Below are 21,652 nucleotides of genomic sequence, written 5' to 3'. Positions count from 1 at the left end.
GTATCATTTTTTTGCATGTATATGTCCAATTTTCCCAACACCATTTATTGAGGAGACTATCTTGACTCCATTGTATGTTCTTGCCTTCTTTGTCAAATATTAATTGAGCATATTGGTTCGGGTCGATATCTGGGCTCTCTATTCTATTCCATTGATCTATATGTCTGTTCTTGTGACAGTACCAGGCAGTTTTGAGAACAATGGCTTTGTAATACAGCTTGATATCTGGTATTGAGATCCCACCTACTTTGTTCTTTCTCAGGATCGCTGCAGCTATTTGTTGATGTTTTAAACAATATGTGACAAAACCCATAGAATGTTGTAGCATAATGAGTGAGCCTAATGTGTACAAATTTAGAAATCATTTAGGAGGTTGAGGGATCCCAGAATGTGACAAAACTATGTGAATTACAAATGCATGAAACAGCCTCCCTGGGGAAATTGTTGACCTAAACTGGAACAGAGTGGAGTCTGTCAGACTACAGGCAGAAGAAACTGCACAGAGACACTGCTCTAGGGGGAAGTGAGATGTGATACTTCCAGGAAGTGTCCTTAAACAGAGGGTGTGTCCTTCTCACTTTCCTCCTTCCTGCTGGGTAGATAGGACGCTCTGCGTGGGTGGAGCTGCCTGTCTTCTTATGATTGTGAAGCCACTACACCAGTTGAATTTGCATGAAAAGAAAAAGAAACTACTACCTTAACCACTCTTTTATTAAAAGAATAAAATTCTTTTATTTCAGAGAGAGGAAGAGAGAGATAGAAACATCTATGATGAGAGGGAATCATCAATTGGCTGCCTCCTGCACGCCCCCTACTAGGAATCAACCCTGCAGCCCAGAAATGTGCCGACTGGGATTCAAACCTGACGTCCTGGTTCATAGGTCACTGTTCAACCACTGAGCAACACTGGCTGGACTTACCTCACTCTTATTTTGAATTTTCTGTCACGAATGAATCTAATCCCAACTAATATAGAATTTATTTATATCTGTTCCTCACTGCCTTTTACCCCTCCACCAATTCTTCAATTACCCCTCCCCCCAATGAGGTTACTTAACTTTCTTAAGCACCTAATTCTAGCCAATGAGAGATATGCCCCCCCAAAATGTGGACTTTTCCTCCCAAAAAGATTATGCCTTTCCATGGAATGATAATTATTCAATAGCATAATTTGTATCCTCACAAAAAGACTTATTTAAATGAGCTAAACAGTATAAATTTAGCTTTTATTTCCTTTATATCTAAAGTACACACTTACTGAATTTTGGGAGAAATTCCAGAAAGTATAATCTTTAAAAATGTAAAGCAACCCAAAATAAGAACACTAACATGTTGGTTTGTGAAGTAAATTCCATTGACCTCAAACAATAGAAATGTTAAGAAAGTAGTTATTCATGAGTGGCATGTTAGAAGGCATGTTGCTTTTCTTTTAGGTATTTCCATTAGTAGGCACTGATAGTCTAAGCAAGATATCTCCCCCCCGCCTCCCCCGCAACCCCCCGACTTTTGATGTTACATTGAATTTAGAAACTGCAAGTCCCTTCATGGAATGATAGAACAGAAAAGGAAGATGGCAGTTAATAGCCACTAGGTGTCCATTTCAAAATGGTTACCAAGCAACAGTTCCAGCCCACAGCTAGCAGGAGTAGTGCTGGGGGCTTACAGTTAAACAGCTTGCTTGAGCTACATACTTGCTCAGCTGACGTCTCATCTGCATGGTTCTCAAAATTAGCAGCACCTTTTGGTGTCATATGGGCTGATGCACAACTAACCATCTGTTTTATCTGTCTTGTCTCACCTTCCGAGTGAATGTGCTCGCTGTGTTTATAGAAAACCACTCGGGTTGTGGAAAACACACACACACACACACACACACACACACACACACACACACCCTAACAGCATTTGAAAGCAAAACAAAATCTCTTTCAAAGTTCCTAGGGGCCAGGAATAGCAGCTATGTAAATTTATAAATAGATTTAGAAATGCAAAGTCCACTTTCAAGTAAGAAAACGAACAGTTTATTTTAACCTACAGAATAAGTTTGAGAAGTTTAAATAAATATTAAACAAAATAATCTTCACTAAAGTTAAGTATCACGCTAAGAGCACTCTAACTAACCCAGCCTCCCACGTTTATGTTCAGTTCCTGGAAACTAGAACAAATATCTATAAAAGAAGAAATGAAGGATGTGTTACGGTGGTTGTGCTATTTAATATTTATATCTGGTCATCAAGCTGCTGCACCTGTATTTCCTCTGTGTTAAGTCTCTCTCCTGGTTTAAGCCTATTTTCTATCTGTACTTCACAATTATATAAATATTTCATTTTTATGAATTCTTTATAAAGTCTTTGGAAATTTTTAAAGTATTTTTTTATTATTTATTTTAGAGAGAGACAGTGTGGGCTAGAGAGTTAGGAGCACCAATGAGAGAGGAACACTGATCAGCTGCCTCCTACACGCCCCCTACTTGGGATCAAGCCCACAACCCGGGCATGTGCCCTGACTGGGAATCAAACCATGACCTTTTGGTTCATGACACTCAACCACTGAACCATACTGGCCAGGCATCTTTGGAGATTTAACCTGTCAAAGGGAAAGTCTCTCAAGAAGGTTTAAATACTCATCACACATGATGTATGTGTTAAGGCAAGAGATTTTTGTTAAAAATCAAATTTGTAGGGACTCAGATATTAGCACACCAATGTTCATAGTAGCACCGATATGTGTACACCAATGTTCATAGTAGCATTTTTCTCAATAACTAAAAGGTGAAATAATCCAAGTGTCCATCAATAGGTGAATGGATAAAGAAAATGGGACATTTTCATACAATAGAATATTATTCAGCCCTAAAAAGGAATTAAGTTCTGACATATGCTCCACCTGGATGAAGCTTGAGGACATTATGCTAAGAAAAATGAGCGAGACACAAAAGGACAAGTATTGTAGGATTTTTTTTATATGGAGTACTGATAGTAGACAAATTCATAAAGACAGAAAGTAGAATGGCAATTGCCAGGGGTGGGTGGGGAATGCGTAGTTCTTGTTTCAGCGACAGAAGATGAAAATTTCTAGAAATGGATAGTGGTGATGATTGCACAACATGATAAATGTAGTCAATGCCAATCAACCATATACCCCAAAAGGGTTAAAATTGTAAATTTCAGTTATATATATTTTACAAAAATAAAAAAATTAAGTGCATTTATTTAGTCCAGACCAAATATTAACAGTGCACAGGGTTCTAAAGGGAGATAGTTACATGGAGATGAAAATGTGTTGTGGGTATCATTGTAATGTGCACCCGTGCACAGAATGAGCCTCATTGTCAAAACATCAAAGCCCTGCCAGATTCTTGCTAGGAATTCTGATATCTGTTAAACCAAAAGTTGTAAAAAAGAAGAAGAAGAAGAAGAAGAAGAAGAAGAAGAAGAAGAAGAAGAAGAAGAAGAAGAAGAAGAGGAGGAAAGAAAAAAAGAGAAAGATTGACTTTTTTAAGGGGAGAAAGGGCTGCCAATATGTATTCTAACAAATATATTCATTATATTGGTTTTCGTTGGACTGTTTTCTTCTATGGCCAGACATCTCTTAAATTATGTACCCTAAAGAATTAAAGAAAATATATTTAAAAGTGAGCTAGACTTGAGATTAGATCCCTGATTCTTTTTTTTAATATATTTTATTGATTTTTTACAGAGAGGAAGGGAGAGAGATAGAGAGTTAGAAACATTGATGAGAGAGAAACATCGATCGGCTGCCTCCTGCACAGCCCCTACTGGGGATGAGCCCGCAACCCAGGTACATGCCCTTGACCGGAATCGAACCTGGGACCCCTCAGTCCGCAGGCTGACGCTCTATCCACTGAGCCAAACCAGTTTCGGCAGACCCCTGATTCTTATTGCTTGAGATTAGGCCCCTAATTCTAATTCAGTTCTTATTGCTTCCCCTGAGCAGAACTTTCATAACTACACATGGCTTTTATAATTGACTAGGGGTCTGGTGCATGGATTCATGCACTGGTGGGGTCCGTCAGCCTGGCCTGCACCCTCCTACAATTTGGGACCCCTCAGGGGATGTCGGAGAGCTTGGTTTTGGCCTGAGCCCCACATACCAGGCCAAGGGACCCCACCGGTGCATGAATTCGTGCCCCGGGCCTCTAGTATTCATATAAGATCTTTGGTTAATCTCTTCCCACTCTCCTCCCTTCCCTCTGAGATTCATCAGTCTGTTCCATGTTTCCATGCCTGTGCATTGAGCGTCTGTCCCCTGGTGGTTATTGCACATCATAGCTATCACTTGGCCAGTTGCTTAGGCTTTTATATATATAGACTAGAGGCCCAGTGCACGAGATTCGTGCACTATGGGGGAGGGGGAGGTCCCTCAGCCTGTCCTGTGCCCTCTCCCAGTCTGGGGCTCCTAGTGGGCAGTCAGACAGCCTTAGCGCTGCTGTGGAGGTAAGGCTCCCACCACTGCCGCTGCACTAGCCAGCTGTGAGCCCTGCTTCTGGCTGAGGTGGGAGCACACTAACCACCAGGGGGCAGCTCCTGTGTTGAGCGTCTGCCCCCTGGTGGTCAGTGCGTGTCATAGCATCATAGTGACCGGTCATTCTGCTGTTAGGTTGATGTTCACATTAGCCTTTTATTAGATAGGATTCTGCTCTGTGGTGTAATTATAATGCTAGATTCGTTTGTTTTCTCACTTGGCCCCTATACTGAAACACCATGGTAGCTGTTACATAGAGATATTGCCATTTTCATTATAGTGCTGTAGGTTAATCATGATGGACCCCAAAGGAAGACCAAATTAGACTTTTAGGCTCTCCTGAGTCACAAACATAAAATGTGTCATTTTAATAAAGGCAACTCGTTTCACTTAAAAGCATGATTTTTAACTTTTGACATATATTTTATTTTTTTCTTCTTGCAAAAGTAAAATGTGTCTATTATTTTAAAAAATCAGGAAATATATGTAGGCCTACTAAGGCCTAGGGGCCCACCTAGCCCAATGGCCACACAGAATTCTATCAAAGAAGCCTGGTAGGCTAGCATGTTGCTCTAACTGCACTGAGCTGATTATGTCCTGCACCCATTTCCTCCTTGTAACCCCCCAACCTTCTCTGTGCTGGTCCAGCCTCTCAGAGGCCAGCCCTTGTACACCGTGTCACCCAGGTTTTCTGTCTTTTGGTTGGAGTCAGCCAATGCAAAGACTAGCAGCCCCACATCTCCAGCATCCCAAAGAAGTAGCTACTGCCCAGCAGAAATACGGTGTCTTATGTGGGGTTCCAACAACAGCAGATCTGGAAAAAAGGATTTGAATGCAAGTAGTTTATTTTGGAGGTGATCCCAAGCACAGTGGGGAAATGTGGACGTGAAACAGGGAAGAAAAGAAAACAAACAAAAGGGAGTGTTATCATGCAAGTCACCCTATGGGCAACTGAAGCTTAATCTCTTGGTGGGAGATCCTGGAAACAGTGAAGAATCTGCGGCTTGGAGCTGTCTGGGGACTTGGGATATTTATCTGTCATCGACGGAGGACGGGTTGGGGGTAGTGTACATGAGCATGAGTGGACAGAGGGCTTTAGGGGGACACTGCATATTGGGTCATGAGGACAGGGAAGAGCAGGGAATGATGGAGTCAAAAAGCTGCATGATGATGCTGAACTGTACCCACTGGTTTCTCCAAAGAAGTTGCTGGGAGAACAGTCTCAGTGTAGTGGCAGGAGTTGAAGCAGGAATCTTCAGAGAAGGAAGTGGAGGTATTGTGTGTGGACAATTCTTTCAAGAAACATGATTGTCCCCTGACCGGCGTGGTTCAGTGGTTGATCATCAACCTATGAACCAGGAGGTCAAGGTTCAATTCCTGGTAGTTGCAGGCTTGATCCCCAGTGAGGGGTGTTCAGGAAGCAGCCAGTTGATGATTCTCTCTCTCACCATTGATGTTTCTGTCTCTCCCTCTGCCTTCCTCTATAAAATCAATAAAAATATATTAAAATATAAATAAATAAACTTGATTCTCAAAGGGAAGAAAGTAAAGGGGCTGCAGCTAAAAGCTATGAGCGTAATGTTTTTCAAACTGGGATCTTTGAAAGTATTCGCGGTCCATAAAACGTGAGAATTTTAACCCAAGAGCGTGCACACACACACACACCCTATCCACTGAGTGCCCACTTATAACTAAATACTGTCTCGGGATTTGAGTTTCTCCAGTTATATTTGTGTTTACAATCAACTTACAGCCAGGCAGTCATCCTTTAAAAATGGCCTCTGAGCAGAAATTGTTTATGCTGTCCCGGAGAAGGGATGATCTCCATGAGAGCAAATGCCGCTTCTTAGTTGACAAAGAGAACGGGATCCTGTTTTATGCTCCGCTGTTCCTTTGAATTAGATTGAACATTCCCAGTGGAGAAGGCTCATGTCCTAGAAAAGACACTGAGACTTAAAGAGAACAAAGGGAAACAGAGGGAACAGACAATGGGGATGGGAGATTGGTCCTATTAAACCACTGTGTGGCTCAGTGGTTGAACATTGACCTATGAACCAGGAGGTCATGGTTCCATTCCTGGTCAGGGCACATGCCCTGGTTGCGGGCTTGATCCTCAGTGTGGGCTGTGCAGGAGGCAGCTGATCAATGATTCTCTCTCATCATTGATGTTTCCATCTTTCTCTCTCCCTTCATCTCTGAAATCATCTCTGAAATTAATAAAAATATATTTAAAAGCAAACAACAACAACAAAAAACTGGAGTACAGGCTGAAAGCTCTATTACATTGCTACTAAATCACTCTGCTACTCCATGGCACCTCTCCTGAAAGCAGCTCTGAAAACTTCCTACCACAAACTACTCAAGGACTTGCTTTGCAAAGGGGAATCACTTTAGTGGGTATATACATGGGTATATAAGCAAGATTCAGTGGGGCTGGGCTCCCTTGTGGCCATAGCAGTGTTGGAAATGGGGACACAGTAACCAGATGTAAAAGCTATTTGTTTGGCCACCCCAGACAGTCTTCCTATCGGTATGGGAATGCAGACCACACATAGGACCTGTGTGTACCTGGGAAAACAAAGAAAACCTGTGTTATAGGTTATCTCACGATTTGATGTCAATTAAGGAAGCTGAAAAACATAGCTGCAATGATTAAGATATATAGCCATAAAGATATCCAGTGTTTAAAGGAGCTTTACAGAAAACAAAACAAAAAACAAACACATACACACATACCCCTGGAGAAAAACACTTTTGTTCGTTTTTTTAAAAGAAAAACACTTTGTTTTAACAGAGCAACTTTTGCAACTTGTTATGGTCTTTCCAGTCTTGATCTTTGTACCTATGGTTTTTAAATCGTTGTGGTCAATGAGTTGAATATTTCATGAGTGACCCCAGAAAACCACTTCTTCTCCACGAGTTGGTTTTCTTATCAGCAAATGACGAGAACGACTTCTGTTTCACAGAGTTGCTTTGAAGAGCCAATGAGATAATGTGATGCAGAAACAACTTATAAACTCTAAAGTGTCTAATTACGAGGCATAAGACTCACATGGATTGCTTCTTATATGCTTTTCTATGTTCCATTTTTGATGGTTACAGATTCTAACTGAATTGCTATCATAGTTTATTTAACCACTGTCTAATTGTTGCTCACTCTTTCGCTTTTGCTATCCTAAAGCTGATTGCAATCATCTCTGTGTGATTAGCATATTTCCCCTTGGGAAATGTTTTTTTAGGATGAGTTTCTGGGACTGAGTCCAAATAGTAGCTGAGACAGACATTCTTCTGTAGATGATGTACGTCTTCTCAGTACAACCCCGGCCCCCCCAAAAAGTAAAAACTTTAACTATGATGCATCACAGTCCAGATGGATTAAAAAACTAACCTAATCCTGGTGGTGGTAGCAAGTGAGCATATAAAAAACTGTATGATAAGAATTTTCAAAAGGCAAATAGGTTAACTTTTCTCTGATTCCAGAACATGTCTCCTAATGGCTAAAAATCCTCTTTTTTGAATGTGGCCGAGAGAATGTGAAATACAAAGATCCTGACTTAGTAGCTGTCTTTTCCAGTGTGAGTATCATCTACTAGTATTGACAAGAGACATGGGTTATAGGGGATACATTTCTTCCCATCTGAGGCCCCAGACATCTTTACTTCAATTGCTTTAGATTCAGAGCAAAGTGGTTTGGGTAAAGAATGGTTTGCTATAAAGCTTTTAGGTTAAATTCAAGAAAGTGAATTTTGTGCTGCATGTATAAAAATACAAAGATATATTTCTCATAATTTGGTTCCAGTTTCCTGGAAATATTATCTTAGTATTTATAAAGGCTATGCAGATTCTTAGACTCTTGAACTGTAGATGCTTTTCACATCTATTATGGAGGCTTAAATGCTCATATTGGCAAGAGTTCTCTCTGCCCAAAAGGTTCCTGATTGGATTGAAATTTTGCCTTCTTCTGGGCCATTTCTTTAGGGATGGCTACAGGAATTAAAGAAGAAATATCCGACCAAACTAAATGGTTCTGTAGGAACTTTCCCTATAATATGTTTCAGGGGAATTTTACTTAGATTCTTAATCAAGGAACCAGTGTGATTATTAATGTTTTGCTCTACTTCACTCATTTTATTTCTCTGGGTACTTCTTTTTCAAATGGCTTGAGGGGGAGTTAAGAGGAGGTAACAATGGAAAAGCACTGGCTAAGAGATTTGACTTATGGTTTTAGCTTTGCCACTAACTGGCTGTATGACCAGATCCATGTTACTTAACCTGTTTAGGTATTTAAAAAATTTTTTAAATTAATATTGACGTACAATATTATATGAGTTTCAAGTGTACAGCATAGTGATTTGACATTTATATACTTATGATCGTCATAGTAAGTCTATTCACCATTTGTCACCATATAAAGTTATTATGATGTATTGACTACATCCCTGTGACTTATTTATTTTATAACTGGAAGTCTGTACCTCTTATTCCTCTTCACCTTTTCCACTCATCCCCTCAGCCACATCCCCTCTGGCAACCATCAGTTTGTTCTCTGTACCCATGAGGCTGTTTCTGTTTTGCTTGTTCTCTTTATATATGAAGTTTCTGTTTTGCTTGTTTGTTTGATTTGTTTTTTGACCCAACATATAAGTGAAATCGTGGTATTTGTTATTCTCTGCCTGCATTATTTCACTAGCATAATACCTTCTAGGTCCCACTATGTTGTTGAAAATGGCAAGATTTGATTGGGGTTTTTTTTTTATTGCTTACTAATGGTCCACTGCATTTTTATACATGCCACATCCGAAGAAAAAGATCTTAAATATAAGATCTGCCCCAGGTCAAACACTGTGATTCAAATGGAGCAAAGGCCCTTCCCCGTGACAGTAACCCTCTGAGGGCCAAATAACTTAACAAAGTCTTTCCCAATTGTTGGGTTGCAGTGTGTGTGTGTGTGTGTGTGTGTGTGTCTGTGTGTGTGTGTGGAGAGAGTCCAACTCTCTCATATCAGCAGTTTAAAACAGGTTGAAACAACACTGTGCTCTCCTGTGTTTGGGCAAACAGGAATCAGGTCACCCTGACCTCATGGTCCCATGGAGACTGGCTGCCAGGAAGCCTGCGAGGCCGTCCAACACCCGAGGGGGGCGGGGGAGGTTGGCAGAGTCCAGGGTTTGGCAGAGCCCAGAGGACGCTGGAAGGAGCTATGCACAGAGTTAAAGCCTGAAAGAGGGGGACACGGTGCTTGGCAAGGGCAAGGCAGGTATGAAGAGCTGAATTAACACCTGCTTATTGTCATTATTAGCACTTTCAGCAATAGCCAGTAGCCTTGTCTGGGGAGGGGGAAAATGACCTTTAACTTACCCAAACTTCACTTTGGTACATTAATAACTTTAAAAAACAAACTATAATACTGCTTTTATAATTTTTTAATTCTTTTTAAAAATTTATCTTTTTTGTTGAAAGTATTACAGATGTCCTCTTTTCCCCCCATTGACACCCATCCACTCCCATCCATCCCCTCCCAGGCCTTCACCACACTATTGTCTGTGTCCACCCCACACCCACTGACTCTGCATTTTTAAACCATCGTCTAAAATACACCCCATAACAAAGAAACAGAATTTCCGGAGAATGAGGCCCAGAAATTGGGATTTTAAAAGATTCCCAGGTGATTCTAATGTGCAGCCAAGGTGGAGAACCACTGCTCTAAACAATCCCTCTCCTCCTGGCCTCTGGCAACCACCCAGAACCTGCATTTCACAAGATCTCCAGGTTGAAGAGCACTGCCGTAAGGGTGAGAACCACAGATGATAAATCAGCAGCCACAGTGAGTTTACTGGGGCAACCAGGCCATGCCCTTGGACAAGGCAGTGGAGACCAGACGGTAGAGCAATGACACGTTCTGTAGACAATGCTGATGCCTGCTGCAGTGTGAGACCCACTGCCCTAGGGCCAGTGATGTGCAGCCTGCCTACATGTCAGAATCAGCTGGAAACTTTAAAGTATCCCGGGACCCATCCCAAACCAACTCCAGTCTCTAGAGTTAAAGGATCTCCCAGCAATTCTAAGGTAACAATTCGTGTGTGTGTGTGTGTGTGTGTGTGTATGTGTGTGTGTGTGTGAATCTTCACCCAAGGATATTTTTTCCATTGATTCTTACAGAGAATGGAAGGGAGGGAGGAGGAGAAAGAGAGAAACATTGATGTGAGAGAGACACATTGATTGGTTGCCTCCCGCATGTGCCCTGACCAGGGCTGGGGAGCAAACCCGAAACCCAGGTCCCTGCCCTTGACTGAGAATCAAACCCATGACCCTTCAGTGCCCAGGCTGACACTCTAATGGTTAGAGTCTAACCACTTAGCAAAACTGGCAAGGGCAAACAATTCTGATAAGTTGGTAGGATGACATGGATTCTGCAACCAAGTGTGGGCATCAGAGAATAATGGTCCTAGGGAGTACTTGTTACTACAGTCTGGATTTCCTAACCCCTTCTTTTCCAAACCTTCTCTTTCTTTCGTTTCGCTCAGGTGACTGCCTCATTGCTAGAACTTATGGTCAGTACCTTTGATTTGAGAAACATATATATATATATCACACTGACTTGTGAATTGTCTCCTATCATTATACCAAGAGCTCTTGTAGAGAGAATATACAAACAGTTGAAAGATTTATTTATTTCCCAGCCCAAATGGAAATGTCTTTTGGGACAAGGACCTAACCTTCTGCTTCTTTCTGTGTTCCAGCCTGAATTCTGCAGTCAGACTCACATAGCTGAGTAAGCACTTTTAAGATCACAACAAGGACAATCATTCAGATGGTTGGTGATGCTCCCGGAACATTCTGCATCCCTCCAAGCAACCTCTGTTCAAATGCAGTGCATCCATGCATGGCTGACACCATGGACCTATTTACATTGTGACCATGTACTATACTGATGGAATCATATTTTTATGTGCTTTACCTTTTAACAGAATTCAAAGTATTATGAAAAGAGATATTATGCTGAGGCTGACCAGCAGACCCTGAGTGACGGATGAATGGATTACTCCAACATTTGCTCTGAGAAAGAGGGCTAAGGGATCGCCTGGCTAAAGGAACCAGACAGCCTCGATTGCCTGCCTCATTAGGCTTTTATTGTAATAAGAGTTTGAGATAAAGTTTATCTTTCAGATACAATCAGTAGAGTAAGTAATATTGGGAGGACATATGTGTCTGCAATGTCCTTTAAGCAAGGACACCTAAAGATTAAGCATAAGGATTCCAGTAAACACCCGGGGGTCTGCAGGTGCACAGACTTGTTTGGAAAGGTCCAGGAATAGTTGGGACACCGCATTTAGCACTCCATTAAGTTGGAATTCCAGTAAACAGGGCACACGGCCTTCCACACACTTCCCTTTTCTCAGAATGCCTGCCTTACAAATTTTCCAACCAAGTCTCATGTGCTCCCCAACGATATTACGTCTTTAAATTGTCATGCTATTGTTTGTGTTAAGACAGTGGCAGAGAATAGAAATTTCCTCCCCCAGTCTAATCTCCCCAGTTTCTTTGGGTAACAGATCCCCAGTTTTTGGTTGGTGCATTGCTGTCCAGTTAACAGAGGATATTTCATGTGCAGATGACTTGGTCAGATGACTAGGTGCTTGCCATAGAGATGTGAGTGAGAGCATCATGTGGTAGGTCTGCAGTAGTGTCCTTATGAAGAAAGTGTTCTGTGCTAATTCTTCCTCTGGGCCTGAAACATGGCCGAGATGGCTGGAGCACCAGCTGTCTTATTAGATGATGAGTACAGGGGTTGTTAGAGATCATAGAGTTGACAGCCAGAAGGAAATTGAGCCCTTAATGAATTTTGGGCTCCTTGCCACCCCTCCCCCATTGCCTATTTATAAAACCTGTTTGCAAGAGAAAGTGGCCAACAGTTATATGCAGCTGACCCAATTTGGACTGGTACAAGGTATAGTTACATCATCCTTTCACATTTATTCATATGAATGAGGCTTAATCACAGATAATTAATACACCAATTCTATGATGATAAAATAGTGTAAAGTCTACTAATTGTACTGAACTGCTGGCTGAATGTAGCATTTTTATTTATAGTACAAAATAAAAAATGTTAAGATGCTTCAGAGAATGTAGCTGATCCCAAAGCCAATTTTAGACAGCAATAAATAGCTCTAGCCACCAAAGATGTCCCCTTAATGAAAAAAAAGCACCATAGTCTAGTTAAAATAGAAACACTGCCATTGGTTTTGTCAATTTACTAGCTACTTTTGTTTTAAGTTTTAAGTAGATTTTAAACACATTTATTGTGCTGAAAAATTTTCTTCCTCAGAAAGAAATAAAGTCTCTGTTCTAGAAACACATACATGAAAATTTTTTAAACAACCAGAGTGGGAGAGAGAGACTAAGGTAAAGGCAATACAATGGAAGATCATGATACTGGTCAGTAGGAAAACTGGGAAAAGCAGAACTTGGAGGGAAATGATGATAGAGGGTGTCCTATGTGCTGGCTGGGACATAGGGTAGTGATAATACCCACTGCAGTCATTCGCCGCATAACGACATTTCGGTCAACAACAGGCCGCGTATACAAGGGTGGTCCCACATAATTATAATGAAGCTGGAAATTCCTACTGTCTAGTGACATCATAACATCCTGGCTCAGTGTTTGTGTTTGTGGTGATGCCAGTGTAAACAAACCTAATGCCCCACCAGTGGAATAAATGTATAGCACATACAATTACAGTAGTCGGCTATGCCATCCACGCTTGTGTAAGTGCACTTTATGAGGCCTGTACACGATGTAATAGCCTAATGATGCATTTCTTGGAAGGGCTCATTACTAAATGTGAATAATGGATTTCTGTTTACAAAGTCCATGAATTAACTCACTCAGAGACAGGAACACTGGGAGGGTTGTGAGGGCTTATGGGTGAGGGAAGGGAAGACCATGAAGGAAGCAGGAGGCAGTTCTGGGTGATGGAAAAGTATAAAGCCTTCACATTCCAGCCATCCAAGATAACCAAGGCTGGTCATAATGTTTGGTCGTGTTTATAAATAGCAGGGAATGATTCAGGTTTTGCATCTCACTCTTATGCTGTTTTGGAGAACCTCTTTAAGAAGAATACAAAATTAAGTTCAAGGTCTTGAAAGAGACCTACACAAGTGAGTTCCTAAGACGTTGTTAGTGCCACAGTAAATCCAGCTCTGGTCATCCTTTATACCTTAAAAACAAACAAAACCGGCACCATAGTATACATACTCTTCTGTAAACTCTTCCCCTCAACCACATATCTTGGGTACCCTTCTCTGTCAATACATGATTTAGCTCATCTTTTAAAATAATTCCGTGATTGTCCCTCATTGATGATATTTAAGTTTTATTGCCACACTTTGATCTTCTCACGGGCGGGGCTTCCCTGAGTTCACTACCATCGTGTCTCTCCTTCAGCTCCCGTGTGCATTGGATCTTGCTAATGACCACCTCATTGCTATCTGACCGCTCACTCAGTGTTTGTTTCCTTAACTTCTTTGCAGGCTTTCCACTAGTCCCTTTTCTGAAAACTCAGTCCTCTCTAGGTTTTTGGGCCACCAGTCTCCTTGAGTGCTTTACATAACAACTCAGCCTGGAATATGGTGAGTCCTAAATAAACATTTGTTAAATTGGTATGCTGTTCTGAGCTGTACAGTCTCCAGGTCTGCCCGTGTAAAAGATGCTGATCTGTACTCTGAAGCTGCCTTTGGCTGGAGTGGTGAGAGAGAGAACAAAACAGCACTCTTCTGTCCTGGAAGCCTGTCCTTCCTCAGTATCTCCTTCCCCCTCCCTCCTCAGTATCTCCTTCCTCTTCCCTATTCAGTATCTCCTTCCCCTTCCCTCCTCAGTATCTCCTTCCCCCTCCCTCCTCAGTATCTCCTTCCCCCTCCCTCCTCAGTATCTCCTTCCCCCTCCCTCCTCAGTATCTCCTTCCCCCTCCCACTTTTTTAGGCCGTCAACACCCCGCCTGGATCTTAGTGAGAGGAGGGAAACCTCACTGAACAGGTTTGGCCAGAACACAAGATGATGTTTCAGGAATATGCTCTAGATTTCAATGCACTTAAAAACAAACAAACAAAAAAACCCACAACTTTTTATTTATTGATGAGAGAGAGAGAGAGCGAGAGAAAGAGAGAGAGAGAGAGAGAGAGAGAGAGAGAGACATGTTGATTTGATTTGTGCAATTCCACTTACTTATGCATTCATTGTTTGCTTCTTATGTGTGCCCTGATTGGGGATCAAACCCACAACCTTGGTTTATCAGGTCAATACTCTAACCAACTAAGCTACACAGCCAGGGCTATTTCAATGCACTTTTAACTTTAGAGGGGAAGTTTCATGAACATTCTTTCCCCAGATCAATGACAGCCAAGTTTAAAAATTAAAACCTGAAAAATAGTGCCAATCGGAACGTCTTGAGCAGTGCATTTAGCTGTTGTGAATCTGAAAAACAAAGAACATTAGAAATGAACAAAAATTTCACAAGGAGTGCAGCACTCTAGAAATAAATTTCACCTTACATTTTATATGATAAAGGGGACCAGGAATATATCCACTTTAGCTGGGACAAAGGCATAAGTAATTCATTTGTGAGTAGAGACATTCTCTAGAAATAATAAACAGACCAATAACATCAGTGAAAGAAAGAAAGGCGTCTATCGTCCCAGAATAGTGGATAGAGTTTTGGTGTTTTCGATGAGAAAATTTGCATGCTCATTTCCTAGAAGAAATCTCTACAAGCTTGCTTAAGGCCACCTAGTCCGGTAGTGACTGTCCCCAGGTCTTGTCTGTCCCCTGATGACTAGAGACACAGGTGAATCTACCAAGAATCTACCAGGTTCTGAACCATAAAGAAATACGCTTCCCAGCAGCACCTGGGGGATCATGCTACCCAGTCAGAGGAAAACATGTGAATCTCTCCTCTCTGCCAGAGGTGGGGGGGTGGGGGGTGGCAAGAAATAAATTCTTCAATCTCGGTTGGAATTCATATTGCCTTTTATAAAAATGCACCCTATTCCAGAGAGAAACCTTTCAAGATTTGCTTGTTCATATTTTATTAACACTTATACAGACTTCGTAAATATATTACTGCTATTTGGCCCAGGTGACTGATGAAATATTGACAGCACGTGATTTATGTGCGCAGAATGGCACAGCAGGAAGGCTATTTGGCTGTAATTACTTAGGGTTTTATTACCTGCTCTGCTAAGGGAAAGTGTGAAAAGGTGAAAGCACCAATTGTTCCCAATTACTTGAAGTATTTTCTGTAAATATCTAACCCCTTCCTGCATTTTTATTAGCCAAACTGAAAGGGAAATTATCAGATTATTTAATGAATTTTTTGTTGTTGTACAAATACTGATAGTCGACATGAAAACATTTCCGATTCTGTATATATGACAGAAAAATGTAGTTAAACCCATAATAATGTCACTTCAACAAATCAAAATGGGGATTTTGGTGTAATAATTTCCAGTGACAGGAATAATCAAAATCACGAGGTTTAAGCGTGAGCAACAGAGATGTGAGTGAAGACCACGTCTTGCTGGTTCACACCACCTCCAACCCAGGAGGTGACCCACATTCTCTGTGCTGTCCTGGGGTGGGCGTCTGCCAGGGCTTCACTGCTGCCCATTTAGGCTTGTTGCCTGGACAGCAAAAGCTTCTAGGAGCCCCTGCACCTGCCCACAAAAGCTCTCCAGAGCAGGGACCTCGGCCTGCCTCCTACACTACTCTGCGCCTGCTGTTCTAATGCCTCCACCTCCCGCTCTGGGGCGCAGCGCCTGTCTTTAGCCTGGAGGAGCTCAGCCAGGGACACATCTGTGCTCAGGGCCTGGGCCTCCTGGGATCTTGCTCTGTGTCCAGGGAAGCCTGGTCCTTATCAGACGCCCCACTAAACCACAGAACTCCCCAGATGAAAAGGGCCCCCAGGTGATATGCCACAGGGGTTGCCTAAGACCATCGGAAAACACATATATAATTACATATTGTTTTTGTGATTAATCACTATGCTTTAATTATGTTCAGTTTGTAACAATGAAAATACATCCTGCATATCAGATACTTACATTACGATTCATAACAGTAGCAACATTACAGTTATGAAGCAGCAACGAAAATAATTTTATGGTTGGGGGTCACCACCACATGAGGAACTGTATTAAAGGGTCGCGGCACTAGGAAGGTTGAGAACCACTGTTAGAGCTATATGGGAAACCCCGAGTGGAACTTTGGTTACCAGGGAAGAGAAAAGTCACTTCCTGGGGGAAAAGGTGACATTACCAAGAATATAGTGAAAATGAGAGAATACAAGTAATGACTGACCTAAGAATTCACAGCTGGAGGTGAAACTAATTAAGCCCCTTCCAAACTCCCTGCTGCTCAGGAGTGCTGCTCATTTAGTGTAGCTCCGGGGCCCATGGAAACGGGTGACATTTGGGAGAAAAGTAACCAAAGGCTCTCTCATCAAAGGTGCCAAAAGGAGAATTTAAAGCTAGTGTTCCATTTGACTTTGTTTTCAAAAGCACTTTCTTATAAACAAAAGCCGGACACCTTTTAAAAAAAAGTTATTTACGCACATATGTTCCAGAATGTACTCGTATACAGGATGGGGCAAAAGTAGGTCTACAGTTGTATGGAAAATAATGCAACCATTAATAAATAATACAAGAATAAACTGTTGCATTACTCACAACTGTAAACCTACTGTTGCTCCACCCTGAAGTATATATTTTGTTGTTACTAAAAGAAGATAATATTCGCATAGGCTCATTTACAAAGAGGAAGTAGCTAGTAGGATACGTCTGGGGAGTGGGAATAAGGCTGGGGACTGGGGCGATTTTTACTTCTCATTTTATATATTCCATATTTGAAGAAATGCTCACCTGAAGTGGGTATCATTTTTATAATAATTAAACTTGTGAAAACATTATGCCCTGTACCTGATCTGCATAAGGGGAGAACGCAGAAGTGGGTAGACAATGTGGGAGTGACTACAAAGTGCCCAGTGTGCTGGATGCAGAAAGTCATTAATAAACATGTTTGGTAATAAACACTAGTATCAAGGTTACATCTAATTTGTAATCTCTTATTTACAGATGCATCAAAAAGGCCAGTAACTGCCAAAAATTGGAAGCAAGCAAGATACCCTCCCATAGGAGAATGGATAAACAAAGGATAGAACATCCATACAATATTTATTACTCAGTGGTTAAAAAAAAAGAGAGACCTATCAAGCCATGAAAAGACATGGAGGAACATTAAATGTATAAGTAAAAGAAGCCAATCTGAAAAGACTACATACTGTATGATTCCAACTTTATGACATTCTGGAGAAGGCAAAACTGGTGTCAGTAAAAAGATCAGCACTTGCCAGGGGTAAGGGGAGGAGTGAAGGAGGGAGGGATGAATTCTGGGAGCACAGGGGCTTTTTAGGGCAGTAAGATGCTGTAATGATCCATACATGACATGCATTTGTCAAAACCCACAGACGAGCTGGCTGGTGTGGCTCAGTGGTTGAACATCAATCATGAGCCAAGAGGTCACCAATTGGATTTCTGGTCAGGGCACATGCGGGGGTTTCGGGCTCAATCCCCAGTATGAGGTTGTGTGTGTGTGTGTGTGTGTGTGTGTGTGTGTGTGTGTGGCGTGTTGCAAGAGGCAGCCAATAGATATTTCTCATTGATGTTTCTCTCTATCCCACTCCTTTCCTCTCTCTCTAAAATCAATAATAATAAAAACATATGGGGGGGGATCTGTAGTTCAAGTTTTCCTTCTGTGCCCTCTTTCATACAAAAAAAAAAAAGCCCCACAGTACAGTACAAAGAGCCAACCTTAAGGAAAACTATGGGCTCAGTTAATAATAACGTAGCTGTGCTGATTGGTCAGCTGTAACAAATGCACGGCACCAAAGCAAGATGTTATTAGGGAAACTGTGGGGAGGGGAGAAGGGGCACATGGGAATTCTCTGTACTTTCTACTCAATTTTTCGATAAAACTAAAGCTGCCCTTTAAAAAGGCTATTAACTTTTAATGACTTAATGCTGTTTTAAAATATTTATATGCAATAAGAAAAGGCTAGTATAACATAATACGATTACAAACTAGCATTTCAAATCCAAGCAGGACTGTGGTGCTCCTAGGCCATGTTTTACAAGGTAAGGCGCAAGAAAGGTTCTCTTCGCTATCTGGTTTGCACAGCCTTCCCAGAACCCATCCCAGGCCCTCTCTCTCCCCAAGCTGGCGCGACCCGGTGCGCCCTCGTCCCTCCTGCGCAGCCTGGGCAAGCGCTCCGCTCGCGCGCCCTCCACCGACGGCCTGGATCCCTCTGCTTCCCACTCGGGCGCGGGGCACCGCGGCAGTTCCCGCGTCCTAACGCGTGCATCTTCTACCAGATCGGTGATCACCGTGGACACCCCGCCCCATCCGCGCACGCCACAGTTCCGGCTCCACATGCCTGCCCAGCCCCTCTTATTACCAGCACCCCGTGCGCTACGCTGGGGCACCAAGATGGTAAAGACACTGAGAGAGCTGGTCGGCTATGAGCCCTTCTGTACGCATGGCGACCTTGCCTACTGGATGCAGGAGCCGGTGGCCCTGGGAGCACCCGGAGCCCTCTTGATGGGCTGATTTGCTTTTCACTCTGCCCAGGCCCAGCTCAGGCCCCTAAACCAGCAGTGCAACGGACACACGTACATGCCGCTCAGGACGTTCAGTCTGTCATTCCGTAAGCCTGAGTGGTGGTGCTTACAGCCTAAAAATAAACACCCACTTCCCTTGGGAGTATTGGGATTTATTCTGTTTAAATAGCACAGATTGTTTTCATTCCTTGGTGTCTGAAGTATTGAAATCTGCTTCCCAGTTCTTTGCTTGTATTTGTTTTAGTGATGGAGCCACCCATGCAATAAGGGCTGCTCCTATGGCAACTGTAACAAAACAAGGTCAGGCTTCCACCAGGGTGGGAGAGGAAACCTCCCAAGAAAGCCAGGTGCCAAGCCAGGGGTAGGGATCTGCCTTTGGGGGCCTGGGTGGGGAGGGCTGGTTAGCAGGCCTTGAAGGAAAGCCAGTGTGACAACGATGGCTTCATGATCAATTCTGCATTTTGCTAACTCAGCTGAAATTTTTCAAAAGCATGCCCTACCCTTTGGGTTAAAAGGAAGTATTGAAATTCAGTGTTAATGTTTATTTCAGTTACATGAAGGGAAAGTATTTCACCTTAGTTCATATTCAGATAATTGCATGCATTATCCTTTATATTATTGGTATATATCCGTGGTCGGCAAACTGCAGCTCAGGAGCCACATGCGGCTCTTTGGCCCCACGAAGTTTCAATATGTACATAAATTATTTCTCTCTCTTTCAAATATCCTTGTATATCACTATCTTTGTAACAATCTCATAATTGTCTCATAAATTCATAGGGTTAGAATTGCTATATTGGAATATTTAAACTGATAAAATTATTGGTACATACTAGAGGCCTGATGCACAAAATTTATGCAAGAGTAGGCCTTACTTCCCCTGGCTGCCAGCACCAGCTTCCCTCTGGCACCTGGGACCCGGGACCTGGGCTTCCCTCCCATTCCCAGCTTTGTCTGAAGGTCATCCAGAAGGACATCTGGTCTAATTAGCATATTATGCTTTTATTATTATAGATATTACAACATATCCTATATAATAAAAGGATAATATGCAAATTGACCCTAACAGCAGAATGACTGGCAATGGCTGGTCACTATGACACACACTGACCACCAGGGGCCAGACACTCAATGTAGGAGCTGCCCCCTGGTGATCAGTGCACTCCCACAGGGGGAGCTCTGCTCAGCCACAAGCCAGACTGATGGCTGCCAGCACAGCGGTGGTGGCAGGAGCCTTTCCTGCCTCCTCAGAAGCACTAAGGATGTCCAACTGCAGCTTAGGCCTGCTCCCTGATGGCAAGTGGACATCCATCTGCTGAGGGCTCCGGAGCTGCCAGAGGGATGTCTGACTGCCAGCTTAGGCCGGTCCCTCGGGGAGCGGGTCTAAGCCAGCAGGTGGACATCCCCCAAGGGGTCCCAGACTGCGAGAGGGCATAGGCCGGGCTGTGGGAACCCCTGGGTGCACAAATTTTTGTGCACCAGGCCTCTAGTATCATATATAATATCCTATATATAAAAGCCAATATGCTAAGTGTCCGACTGTTAGTTCAACCATTAGATCAGTCACTATGATGTGCACTGATTACCAGGGGGTGACCGTTAGGTTAGCTTGCTGCTGGGGTCTGCCGATCAGGACTGGGGGAGACTGGCCAGACATTCCCTGGAACCCTCCTGTGGTTTCTTCTCGGCCTGATAGTGCACTGGTGGGGTCCCTTGGCCTGGCCTGCGCCTTCTCCCAATCCAGGACCCTTCAGGGGATGTTGGAGAGCCAGTTTCCACCCAATCCCCACAGGCAAGCCAAGGGACCCCACCGGTGCATGAATCCATGCACCAGGCCTCTAGTAATCTATAATCTATAATCTATAATCTATAATCTATAATATAACATATGTATTCAAAAGTTCAGAAATAACAGAAGTAAAACCAATGATTCACCGAAGTAGTAACTAGTAAAAGTTTATTCTGCACACACCAAAAAGACAGTGCAAACCGGGAGCACTGAGCACTCAAACCAAATCATGGAATGAGACTCAGGGGTATCTACACTAATAAAAGAGAAAAATGGTAATTGGCGTACGACGCTACCCTTTTCATTGGCTAATCAGGGCTATATGCAAATTAACTGCCAACTAAGATTGACAGTTAACTGCCAACAAGATGGCGGTTAATTTGCATATGTAGGCAAAATGCAGGGAGGCGAAAGGGAAAGCAGGAAGAAGCCCCCTACCACTGACAGTGATCAGAAACCCAGGGGGGCGCTAAGAGCCCCCAGGGCCACCTTTGCCCTGCCCCCCAATCATGATCGGAGAATCAGGTGCCTTTTCCGCCCTGGCCAGTGATAGCAGGAAGTAGGGGTGGAGCTAGTGAGGGGGGGTGGGCATGGTCGAAACTGGCAGTCCCAGGAGCTAGGGATCCCTTGCCTGGGCCTAAAGCGAAGCCCACGATTGTGGGGCCGCTGCAGCTGCGGGTCCCCGCTGCCCCGGCCGGATGCCTCAGCCAA

General features: G+C 42.9%; 1 long non-coding RNA gene across 1 annotated transcript in view; it reads left to right on the top strand.

The window, feature by feature from the left end:
• LOC107183369 overlaps window positions 1–17,633 on the top strand; it is a 38,526-nt gene extending 20,893 nt beyond the window's left edge. The window contains exon 5 of the long non-coding RNA XR_001514155.1: window positions 17,611–17,633. This is a non-coding gene — a long non-coding RNA (uncharacterized LOC107183369). The remainder of the gene's footprint in view (window positions 1–17,610) is intronic.
• The last annotated feature ends 4,019 nt before the right edge of the window (window positions 17,634–21,652 follow it).

Source organism: Myotis davidii, unplaced genomic scaffold (assembly GCF_000327345.1).
Source record: "Myotis davidii unplaced genomic scaffold, ASM32734v1 scaffold71, whole genome shotgun sequence".
NCBI classification, from domain to species: domain Eukaryota; kingdom Metazoa; phylum Chordata; class Mammalia; order Chiroptera; family Vespertilionidae; genus Myotis; species Myotis davidii.
The sequence above is the reverse complement of the archived record's forward strand: the minus strand, read 5'-3'. Positions and strand labels throughout refer to the sequence as shown.